Genomic DNA, 13,264 nt, shown 5'->3' on the forward strand with positions numbered 1-13,264 from the left:
AGTCTTCAATCAATCCATTTCATCCTCCATGACACAAACGATGCCACTATGTGCTGAGTCGCGGCTCGCAACGACGTGGCTTTGGAAATAAACGTCATGACACTTTACCTTTTTCTATGCAAACTATAAAGTCTTCAATCAATCCATTTCATCCTCCATGACACAAACGATGCCACTATGTGCTGAGTCGCGGCTCGCAACATGATGCCTGTCAGACAGTAAAATAAAACTGTGTAGATATAGGTCTAGTTTGATATAATTAGGCCTACATTTCTGTTGATGTTTCAACCAAGGGACGAGTTTGTGATTCCCCCATATCCATATAAAACACTCATGATAGCTGATACAACAGAAGTAAATTACATTTCACAGAAGATCTTTTTAATTTGCAAAAGATTTTAAGACAAGGGGTGTTATATTATAGCAATTGATGCAACAATGATGTGTGGAACACTAATGGAGAGACATGGCACGCATTACGCGTCGTGCGTAATGCCATCCAGCCCATTTAATTGCGTTTTGCCATTGCCATATGGACAGAGAGATTTCTCTATACGGGGCCATGTAGAAGTAATCAAAGCCATCAGCTGTAGCCTGTAAATGATCAGTCAATCAATTAAAAGGGTACCCACGTCCGTTTAGTTTGGCAGATCCTGTGCAGGGCTGCAGGCTGAGTTTCAATTGTTTTTTACCGTCATATCAGACAGCGATTTATCTCCGACACAAATTGCCTATTATAGGCCTATTGTAATAGCCTACAATAATTGGCTGGGATGTAGGCCTAATATTACAATTAGTGTGATGATGTGAACTCTAAACGTTCCCCTAATCCCTAACTCTTGACGCAAAGCTATAAGATTCATGTGATATCCTACTCTATAATGTCAGGTCTAAGTTGTGGCATTTAGTACATTATTTCTATTTGATACCAGTGACATGCAGTGACATGCATTCTGAGACTCTCTCAGAATGCATTGATTTAATCGAATCTTAGAAAAAAGAAAGAAAAAAATTCTGCGCCTATTCTCATTTAATACTATTTCATACTGGCCTGGGATTGTTTTCTTAATAGGCCTATGATTGTTGAATGTCCATACAAAATGCACTTTGTATTTAGGCCTACTTTGAATTTCAAAGTGGGCTATTAATCTTTCTGTTTGGTGAAACAGATACTTGACTGTGCACATTTCAATATGATGTCAAATGCCACTTTGCTGCTTTGTCCATATGCGCTTAGGAAGCAAAGTAAGAGTAAGACACCAGTTTCATTCGAACATGGCTCGTCAATTATGAAGCGATTTAAAAAAATAAAACGTCACCTCATTCATTGGAAAGCCCCACTTCCATGACCAATGACTGTAGCCTATATATAGTAGTGTTCCTATTAAATCTAAATATTTAAACGTTGGCTGATCTACCAGCTCTACAGACTCCTGTCCCAAAACTGACATTTCCTGATTCTCAAAGCTCTGAGCTTTGGTTGGCAGCTTGTAGATCGGCTATTTTCAAATAAACTAGGACTTATTAAGTGGATTGATTATGTATGTTTGTTAATGTCATCTATTAGTGATCTAAAAGCACAGTATTTTTTATGTGTGCCCATTGTCTCTCTCTCTCTCTCTCTCTCTCTCTCTCTCTCTCTCTCTCTCTCTCTCTCTCTCTCTCTCTAGTGACCCCACTGCACAGACCTGGGTGAAAGGTCCACACTTTTTTTCTTTCTTTCTTCTTTGTCAAATACAACACAAGAGCTCAAATGTAGATCAATTTCTGTTCTCCTATTATTACACCTGTGTTGTGACCTGCTCTTTTACTGCCTCTTTTGTCAAATAAACTGTTATACTTCTACATTTGAGCTCTTGTGTTGTATTTGACAAAGAAGAAAGAAAGAAAAAATCACACCCGTGTGAAGTGGAGCTGTGTGTGTGTGTGTGTGTGTGTGTGTGTGTGTGTGTGTGTGTGTGTGTGTGTGTGTGTGTGTGTGTGTGTGGATCATGTGTACCGATTTTTGTGACATTTGAAGAAAATATGTAGGAAAAGGAGCAAAAAGTGTGTTTTGGAGAAAATTCAAGATGGCGGAAAATCTATCATGGCGCAAATGGGCGTGGCCTATATGGGGAGATGCGTCATGACCCAAGGAATCCAGGGAAAAAATATTTTTAATTTTCCGACCTACGGTTCAAGAGTTACAGGCCAAAACGTAAAGTGGGGTGTTATGGCGCCACCATGCGGCCAAATGACACAATTATTTTTTATTTAATCCTTGAAATCATTATGAACCTCCTCTCCAAGTCTTGAAACTCTAGCCCCTATGGTTTGCGAGAGACAAATAATTGAATGTGAGTTTTTGCGATTCCCATTATAAGTCAATGGGGAAAATTAATTCACTAATAAATTAATATCAATTAAACTATTGAACCTTTCGCTTAGCAAGTTACTAGCCGACGATTCCCGAGTAAGCCGGTCGATTTGACATATGGCGCGAGTGTGTGGTGGCAAAACTGTGGGACTAGTAGCGTGCCGAAGTTTAGGAAGTTCAGGCTACATACAGACACACAGACAGACAGACACACAGACAGACAGACAGACCCACACGGCCACGTATAGGGAGCCTGTGCTTCACACAGCTCCAAAAAGTGTGGACCTTTCACCCAGGTCTGTGCAGTGGGGTCACTAGAGAGAGAGAGAGAGAGAGAGAGAGAGAGAGAGAGAGAGAGAGAGAGAGAGAGAGAGAGAGAGACAATGGGCACACATAAAAAATACTGTGCTTTTAGATCACTAATAGATGACATTAACAAACATACATAATCAATCCACTTAATAAGTCCTAGTTTATTTGAAAATAGCCGATCTACAAGCTGCCAACCAAAGCTCAGAGCTTTGAGAATCAGGAAATGTCAGTTTTGGGACAGGAGTCTGTAGAGCTGGTAGATCAGCCAACGTTTAAATATTTAGATTTAATAGGAACACTACTATATATAGGCTACAGTCATTGGTCATGGAAGTGGGGCTTTCCAATGAATGAGGTGACGTTTTATTTTTTTAAATCGCTTCATAATTGACGAGCCATGTTCGAATGAAACTGGTGTCTTACTCTTACTTTGCTTCCTAAGCGCATATGGACAAAGCAGCAAAGTGGCATTTGACATCATATTGAAATGTGCACAGTCAAGTATCTGTTTCACCAAACAGAAAGATTAATAGCCCACTTTGAAATTCAAAGTAGGCCTAAATACAAAGTGCATTTTGTATGGACATTCAACAATCATAGGCCTATTAAGAAAACAATCCCAGGCCAGTATGAAATAGTATTAAATGAGAATAGGCGCAGAATTTTTTTCTTTCTTTTTTCTAAGATTCGATTAAATCAATGCATTCTGAGAGAGTCTCAGAATGCATGTCACTGCATGTCACTGGTATCAAATAGAAATAATGTACTAAATGCCACAACTTAGACCTGACATTATAGAGTAGGATATCACATGAATCTTATAGCTTTGCGTCAAGAGTTAGGGATTAGGGGAACGTTTAGAGTTCACATCATCACACTAATTGTAATATTAGGCCTACATCCCAGCCAATTATTGTAGGCTATTACAATAGGCCTATAATAGGCAATTTGTGTCGGAGATAAATCGCTGTCTGATATGACGGTAAAAAACAATTGAAACTCAGCCTGCAGCCCTGCACAGGATCTGCCAAACTAAACGGACGTGGGTACCCTTTTAATTGATTGACTGATCATTTACAGGCTACAGCTGATGGCTTTGATTACTTCCACATGGCCCCGTGTGAGAAATCTCTCTGTCCATATGGCAATGGCAAAACGCAATTAAATGGGCTGGATGGCATTACGCACGACGCGTAATGCGTGCCATGTCTCTCCATTAGTGTTCCACACATCATTGTTGCATCAATTGCTATAATATAACATTCCAATTCATAACTAAAATGTATAAGCTAGTCATATCTGTCAAATATTGTTTTAGTTCACTAATAAAAAGCTAGTATGAAAGCAACTTCGTTATATAAGGTTATGCGGACACACCCGTTGTCTTAAAATCTTTTGCAAGAAATATAGCCTAACCCCGACTGCAATAACATTCCATTATGGTCAGTATGCAGGCTGTTGTCTGTCAAATTATCTTTTATTTCAAGACAAAAGCTAGGCTATAGCTAGGCCTATAGTACAATGGGTCCAGTGTGTAGGCTATATGCCTCCTCTGTGCATCAGTTCACCGATCGACCGCTTGATTATGTAGGCCTATTATTATTTTCAGTCAAGCAAACACATCACAAGAAATTCCATAAATAAAAAAATATAATTATGAAGTAGTGAAAATATCCGACCATTTTAATTAAAAAGATCTTCTGTGAAAGATCTTCTGTTGTATCAGCTATCATGAGTGTTTTGGGGGAATCGCAAATAAAATAAACTCGTCCCTTGGTTGAAACATCAACAGAAATGTAGGCCTAATTATATCAAACTATATCCACAAAGTTTTATTTTACTGTCTGACAGCATCATGTTGCGAGCCGCGACTCAGCACATAGTGGCACGTGCACACATTAGACATCAAAGGGGCTTGAGCCCCTGCCCTTTTATCCACTGGTAAAAAGTGCCCTCCGGCCGCACATTGGCACTCGCCATTACTGCTCTCCAGTCTAGACCATGAATGCGTTTTTTTTACTATGGTGAAAGAAATGCAAACGCCCTTTTCCGTGCCATATACCTGAATGCAGCTCCTGAACTTGAATGCAAGTATGTTGAAAGAATTGACCTCTTTTAGAAGTGTCAGCCCCTGCCTCTCTAACATTCTCTGCACGTCCCTGGCACACACTGACAGCTGCACGGAGTGCATGCACACTGTTTTCCTCGTGTCGTCTTGGTCGGAGGCGCGAGCATAGGCTCGGTTAAAGTAGTTTGTGTCATGGAGGATGAAATGGATTGATTGAAGACTTTATTAGAAGTTTGCATAGAAAAAGGTAAAGTTTCATGACGTTTATTTCCAAAGCCACGTACCACCGCACCACTATGGTAGGACTACGAGCGGTTTTAATCCCAACGAAGCGATCTGTGCATCCAATACGTTGTAGTCGTTGGTCAGAGACAAAGTTGCCAGCAGCCAGCTTGTACAGTTATAAAGCTTAGACCCTATAGTTTCTCTAAATAGCACAGGTACAAAACATGTAGTAGTATACTACTGTAACGTGTGAATGGGTGACATATGGGTAGGGTAGCCTACACTCGCTCCCTTTGTTGTCTATTTTGGGCATCAGAGTTTTAAATGCTAAGTAGGCTATAATGGTTTATAAATATATACCCCACTCACTCACTCACTCACTCACTCACTCACTCACTCCCTTTATACCTTTGTTGTCTATAATGGTTTATAAATATAGGCGACTATTCCAAACACGTCGGCGACCATTCTCGATGAGATTTCTCACTGCCTGGATGAGTTTTCTATAACGCCAGGCGACTATTCCAAACACGTCGGCGACACTTGTCGGCGACCATTCCGGGCGACCTTCATTTCGGCGACTCTACTGGTATTCGCTCACTGAAGCCCCACCAATTGATGCAGACTCTGTGCCCTTCAGTAGCCCCTAGTTAATGACACTGCTGGTGCCATGGCCTACAAGGCAACCAAAGGTATGGAACCCCCATAACTTAAAGACATAATCCCTACCCTACAAATTGCTACAACCCTTCCTACTTGTTTAACAGCGAACAGGAAGGCTGTTTGAGCCTTCCCTAAAACACCCCAAGGGACAATGCTCCACACATCCTAGACGTATATACTTTATGTTGGTTAATTTGCTTTCTTGACCATAAATGTTAAGAATGTAATTGAGATAGTATGTTGTTTGTACAGATGCAAGGCTCTTTGTTTACCTGGTATCCTAGTTTCTTTGAGGCACTGCATTGTCCTCTTTGCACTCTATGTGTGTGAATGTTTACCCTGTTGTTTGTTGACTAGAGTTCATGCTTTTATTACTCTGTTCACTCCGATCTCACACTTTTGCCCTGGATAAGATACTGTAAGTACTAAGTAAGTAAGTACTGTTAAATACTGTTAATGCATGCATGGTCTCCAGTGAAGTTAAGGCTTAAAGTGAGTGTTTGCATTTCTTTGTTTGATAATCTTTTCCACCTCTTTCAGCATATAAACTATAATCCCCCCGACCCCGACCCCCCCCCCCCCCCCCCCCCCTAATAAGTTTTCTTGTTTTGTCCACTGGGATATCAATAACTCCTTTGTATTGTGTTTGTGTGCATTCACTTCCCACTGTCTGGGTGGGAGTTTATGCTCTGGGCACAAGCACGTTTGAAACTACATGCACTGGCATATCCTATTGTCTCCTCTCCATTCATGAGTGATGGGTAAACATTTAAGTGCATAGGCCGGCCGGCCTACAGTATAATTATAAATACATTTTTACATTTAAATAGATAGCCTATTGTTACATGTCTATAAGTGAAAGGTGATTCTTGATCTAGATTTCACAAATTATGATTAAAAAATACAGTCAAAAATAGATATGCCTACACAAACACCAAGACACAGCAGACTCTGGAGATGGATATCATTCTGGATTTTGCTAAGTGGCAACTTCTGAATTTTATATTTTGGCACAATTGCCAGGTAGGCTAAAGCTGGCCATTTACAAAAGTAGAAAGAAAGTCCACTGCAGAACAAGTCGAGGACAGAACTGGACAGGATTAGGAAGAGGCTATATTTATTTGTTGCAATTGGTGGGAATCGATTTGTGAGTTTATGAAGCACAAGGTGAGATATCTTATTTTTGGAGTGTGTTTTGTTTACCATGGTTTGGTTTTACTTATAGAGTGAACTAAAAACATTACTTTTTCCGCATTTTGTAGATGTATTTATTTCTCTACCTCTTTTCTGTCAAACGTCGCTGCTGCTACGCTATATTTTCTGTGGGCGGAGTTAATGCCAACGTAATGAGGTTGGTTGCTTGACAACCCTGTTGACAACCCTATCAAACATGCATTAACGAGGCGTTTTTCTCTCGCAGAGTGTGTGGGAGCCCTGCAGGCACGCAACCAGCGCATTGATGTCGCAGGAGCTGCACACAGTGCACGGAGATTGTTGCTGCCTGTTGCGAACTTGCGAAACAGAGAGGTGAAGAACATCGCTGCGATGCTGAGACAGATATAGATAGACTACAAAACAAAATACTATATAGCAACAATGCAGTAGCCCAGTAGCCTATGCTATTTTCCTCTTTGCACGTAAAGGACTTTAATACCACCAACGAACCTATAAAATGTAAGTAGGCTATTACATTGTCTCTGTTCATCTATTAGGTCTACTATTTCTCTTATTACTACGTAGCCTACTCAATATAGTATTTTAAGTAGCCTACATAATTTCTACTCATTTGTTTACGACATTATTGGATAACAAAAAAGGGAAAGGGCAACTTGGTAAAATGCAACAGGTGAAATTACTATATAATTAGAAGGATAATAATTCAGAAGGAACGCGATTTTGTTTTCATTAACATAGCATGCCAGTCTGCATGCCAGCTATTAGGTCTATCTGGTTGAATGGTTCCTTGTTTTAAATGTTGCCTGCATGAAAGCAAGTGTGTTTTTGTGATGTATTGCGTCTGCGCTTGCTCATTGTTTGTTGCGTGTGTGTGGTTCTCCCCAGTGTCTGGACTTGTACTGCGCTGGTCACCAGATCTTGTGATCATTGTCAGCGGACGGCAGATTTTGCCGAACCTTCCCCAAGATGCATATGAATAGCATGTTAAATCATTGGAGTAAGTATTGTGTTTTTGTTGCTGCAAACTTTATACAAACAAACAGAGGGACGGCAGCAATGCAAGTTATCAATATATATATGGAAACTGTTTGGAAAAGTAAAGTAGACCTGTAGATGATTAGAACATGGTCTAATATTTCTACGATTGCTCATTTTTGGGCATATAAGCTGAAGGATACATTTAAGTCTGATATGCATGATCACATTACTTAAGTTAAGTCCATGTTTTAACATTTTGGACAAACTAGACAATTTTACATCGAGGTGCCCAGATGTCCCTATAGTGCCCACCTATCCTGTAGCCCAGAGGTTCTCAATCTTTTTACAAGTAGGTCTACCACATCATCAAATTATTGTCTTAGGAATGCAACAAAAACATTACCATAAATTCAAGGATTCATTTGGTGTGTATAACCAACTAGCCCTTACCCGTTCAAAGATATGAGCTCCGAAATGATGTGCAGTGTGTGGGTTATGGGATGTGCACTGTGCACACAGTATATGAGGGATGGAAAGTAACTTTAACTGGTGCTTGCATGCTAATATGTAGGAGCATCAATGTAAGAAATACCCGTTCCATTTAACGGCTACAGAGATACTTTGTACCGATCTGCATGATTTTTGGACAACATCTGTAACAGGGCCAGAACCCCCCCCCCCCCCCCCAACCCCCCCGCCCGCCCGCCTGCACACACACACACACACACACTCCCCCCCCCCCCCGTGTGTGTGTGTGTGTGTGTGTGTGTGTGTGTGTGTGTGTGTGGGTTTGTGTGTGATTGTGCATGGCCTGAACAACAGCGCCCCTCCCTTAACATGTGTGGTCACAAAAGGTACTGTAGGCTAAATAGATATAGATACACCATAAAAATGCTAATATACAGCATACGATTTGTGAAAGTGACAAACGGGCTTCACAGTTATGTCAGGTGTGTTCATATGCTAATGGTGATGCGATTTCAGATCAATTGCTCCAGCCACTGAGGAGAAACGCTGTTTCAGACAGACAGACACTCACTCACTCACTCACTCACTCACTCAGACAGACATTCGCAAAATTATAGTATAGATAGAAATACGTTTTCTTTGTGTGTGAACTACTCCTTTAACTCCTGCAGTTGTCACACAATGCCACAGACACTGAGACAGACATTGAGACATAAAATGAGACAGACATTGAGAGCCTTTTTCAACCAAGTGCTTGGTCAGAACTACCTGTAGTATATATACAGCAAATATTTCACTCCACTTTTTTCTTCTTTTTTGGAAAACCCCTCTGTGTACCACCAGAGGGGGGCTCAAGTACGACCTGTGGTACATGTACCACAGGTTGAGAACCACTGCTGTAGCCGATTGAAGCTGCAATCTTTACTTTCATTTCCTACCGTGGCGAGGATTCTCCTGCATGATAGACAGACAGAGGCAGTCCACAAAATCCCCACTTGTAGCCTACCCTACAGGGACACTGTTAGAGCTATAGAGTTGTTGTAGTCAACCATGATTTATTTCCTACCCAACAATTATGGTCAAAATATTTCAATGGAAGAGTGAGATTACCTCTAACCACTGCAGATGTGCTAGGCTATTACATGTAGATTACAGCATAGGCTACTCTACCATACAGATTGGTTAAAATCTTTCATTCATTAAAATATGTTATGATTGCATCTTAAGCAGAAACTTTTCCAGCAATACCGAAGCGATTTTGCTAAATTACTGTCTTAAATCATATGGCATTTATTGCGGTCATATTTTCTCATATAAGATGTGCAAGAGGGTAGGCTAATAATTATGATCCATGTCTTTATTCCCTTCTTTTATAAGCCTAACGCAGATGCTGTTTGCTGTATATGCTAGCTAACCGTGCAGTAGTGTGTAGAACTGGCTGGGCATTGTCCTGATTTAGAAAACCCTGAGCTCAGCGTCCTATCTGACTGTGCAACCTTGTTGTGTCAGGAAAGTGTCCTGTTACTCATCCATCCTCATCATCTGAGACTGGATGTTATGATGTAAGGCAGTGTTTCCCACTGGCACCCATCATGTATTGACCTTTTAAGTTAGGAGGAGCAAGGGATCAAATAAGTGTTATTACAGGACTGTAAATATGTCGATTGATTGTGAAATGCAATTATTATGGGCTAATTTGTTTGCCCAACATGTCTTCTATTCAAAATGAGAATCCTCAGCTGTTGACAAACTACAGTCATTTATTGTGATACAAATGATCCCACCCCCAATAGCAAATGTCTTAGGCCGCACTCACACAGATGCGTGAGACATCTTCTCCGTATCGTCTGAGAATGAGGGGGGGACAATGCATTGTCAATGGAAGGTTGTTTGGTTTTTTGTCGTTGCCGTGTCTCTGGCTCAACCGAAGGCTGTCTTTTGGCCAAGAGACACGGCAACGACAAAAAACCAAACAACCTTCCATTGACAATGCATTGGACCTTCCCCAACCCCCATCATTCTCAGACTACACGGACACGATAGCTGTCGCAACGGTGTGTAGCGCGCCTTACACTTTCAACCTAGAATGGTAAACAATGAACTTTGCGTCTAAATAATATGTCAAAGTACATTAACATTTCCTGCTGTAGATCAATAGATGCACTGATACTAGTATTGGATATTGAGCCAAAATTAGACCAGTGGGAAAAATCTATTTGATGACAAGAACCAAAAAATTTAAAAAAAGACCATTTAAATAAGCCATATTTGTGTAACAGGTAAAAAATGCAGTTCACAATGTGCACAACAACCACATAATAAATCAAACAAACAAATAATCAGACAAATAAAAATCATAGCCAATTCATTCATAAAACATAAATGGAGGGAGGTATCAGTAGCATGATGAAAATGGCTTGATAAATGTATGGTGCGAATACTTTTAATTATATACAGTAAAATAGAAAGGCAGGGACGTTATTAGGTTTACATGAGTACAATGTTTATATCTTTAATCTTAGTCATGTGTTATAAAAGCTCATTATATATGTATGTTCTCTTCTGTAACTTTTTATGCTTAAAGTGCACAGCTCACAAACCATTTGCCAGTGGAAATGTGGCAGTATTGTTGCATCCCCTTCGTGATTAGCTGCTTAGTTACAAGGCAGCTGTTTGCAGTAGCTGTGTAGATTGTGCGAAACCTTTGTAAAGTCATCTGTGTTTGCTACCTCTGTCTCTCCAAGGGAAGCATGCCTGCTACAGGCTATACAGAGGCAAAGGGACAGAGTATGTGCTGTAACCTTCAGTATAATGGATGGAAGAGTGGATTAATAGGGATGAAGGGATAGAGGAATAGTTAGAGAGATGCTTAGAGAGATGCTTTGGACTGGAAATCCTAATGAGTGGAAATCCCCCCTCTGATAGTATAGCTGCAGTTATAAGGTTGGGATTTGAGTACAGGAGATTCCTCGCAGTCTGGGATCACGTTGATCATCATGTGTACTGTTTGCTCCGAAGCTCTCTATAGGCCTGTCACAATTATTACGTACAGTAATCGTCGAATTGCAATTATTTGACACAATCGCAATTATTTTGTCATAATTGTAATAATTGTTTACATGTTGAAAAACACATTTTACAGCGAGGTAAAAATAGTTGAAATAGAGATCTACAAGCTCACAGCGCCTTGCGTTGTGAGCTTGTAGATCGGCTATTTCTACTATCAATGTTCTTTTTTTTAGTATTAAGTTATCAAATCTTTCAGTAATTTCTTTGTATATTTAGGTTATGTGTCATATCCGCCATGTGCAGCTTCAAAGACTACAAGCCAGACGAAAATGCAATTGTCAACGGCAAAATCACAATTGGATCATTAATCGCAATTATTTGAGTGACAATTATTCGTCATGTCGATGTCATAATCGTGACAGCCCTAGTTATGAGGTTGGGATTTGAGTACAGGGGATTCCTCGCAGTCTGGGATCACGTTGATCATCATGTGTACAGTTTGCTTCTAAGCTCTCACCTCGCAGATGGTCTGTGTACTACTGTCTGAAACAGCTGAACTTCAGGTCTCCTCGTTGTTGTGTTCGAATTGAGAAACAACTGTTACTGACGTACGAGTGGTGAATTCAAACACTTCAGCTATTTCTGTGAGGGGTTTGGGTGTAACCCACCAGCAACATAACTCCACCCTGCCCTTGTTAAGAGCAATGATTTAAAGTGTGTTGCTGCTGTACAGTAACGGCCTGTTATTATGGAGACAATGTCAACAAAAATCACGCTGTTGTCCCTTAGAACAATCGGGCTCCATTGACTCTCTTGTCAAATAATTCCCACATTTTTTTTTTTTTTTTTTAATCAGATATTTGCTTGGCGAGGCCGCATGCTCCGTCCCTGAGAGCTTGATTTAGGAATGCTGATGATGTTGGTAGGGCCTTGAGTTTACTGTTAGCACCAACGTTAGCACCATAACAAGAACTTGACCTGAACAAACATTGTGGTTGCCTTGCCTGCTTAGTTAAACCAACGGATGAGGTCAATGGGAGAAACTGCAGAGAGTAGGACAGAGACGCATTGTGAGTCAACCATATTTTCTGTAACCACTTTTCATCATCTGTGATCTCTTCAACACTTTATCACACCCACCCTTCCCTCCTTCCCAGACAATTGGCAAGCAAGAATGCCTTTCTCACTACATGTTCTTTTTGAATATTTAAGAACTGTTTAGTCTGTGTGGCTTTCAAGGGATAATTCCTTGGAACAATATGTTACTAGTAAGATGCCCTAAGGGCGAGAAGCGACCTCGCCCTAAGGGTGAGGTCGTGCTGAGACCACATGAGACTGACACAATATGTCCATATATGGGCATTCCCAGATATGGGCTTAATATTGATGACATCAGGGATCAGGGATCTCCATATATGGGCATAAAAGGGACAAGGACGGACATACAGTATATTGAGTGTGACATGAGGCATGACTGACGGACTGACAGACATTAGACGTAGGTTTTTACCCTATGGTCACAATTAAGTAAATTGGGCTGAAGATGTCGATTGTTTATGGTGGTGATTCGTACCAGTTTAGATTCCTAAGTTTAGACATAATGTCATATGAAAGGTTTTCAAAATCAGATTTTGGGTTCCTGTGTAAACATAGCTCTACTTCTCTATTCGGAGAGTCACTGGTGTTTTGATGTAAACTCAGATGAACCTCAGGGCGACATGTGACCGAGGTTGTGCCATGTCTTGGCCGTCTGGCCAGTGATGTATATCGGACCAGTTCCCCATATATGGATATGAAGTCCTGTTAGATATGGGCTTAAAATTGATGACATCAGGGATCTCCATATATGGGCATAGAGTGGTTCTCATGACATCACACCATATAATCCCTTTTATGCCCATACATGGAGATCGCTGTCTGAACCAGCCACACCACTGTGATGTCACCTGTTTATGCCCATATATGGAGGTCCCTGCTCTTGAGTATCTGACACAGTGATGTGTCAGGGG

Source organism: Nannobrachium achirus (assembly GCF_963921795.1).
Source record: "Nannobrachium achirus genome assembly, chromosome: 12".
In the NCBI taxonomy this organism is placed as follows: domain Eukaryota; kingdom Metazoa; phylum Chordata; class Actinopteri; order Myctophiformes; family Myctophidae; genus Nannobrachium; species Nannobrachium achirus.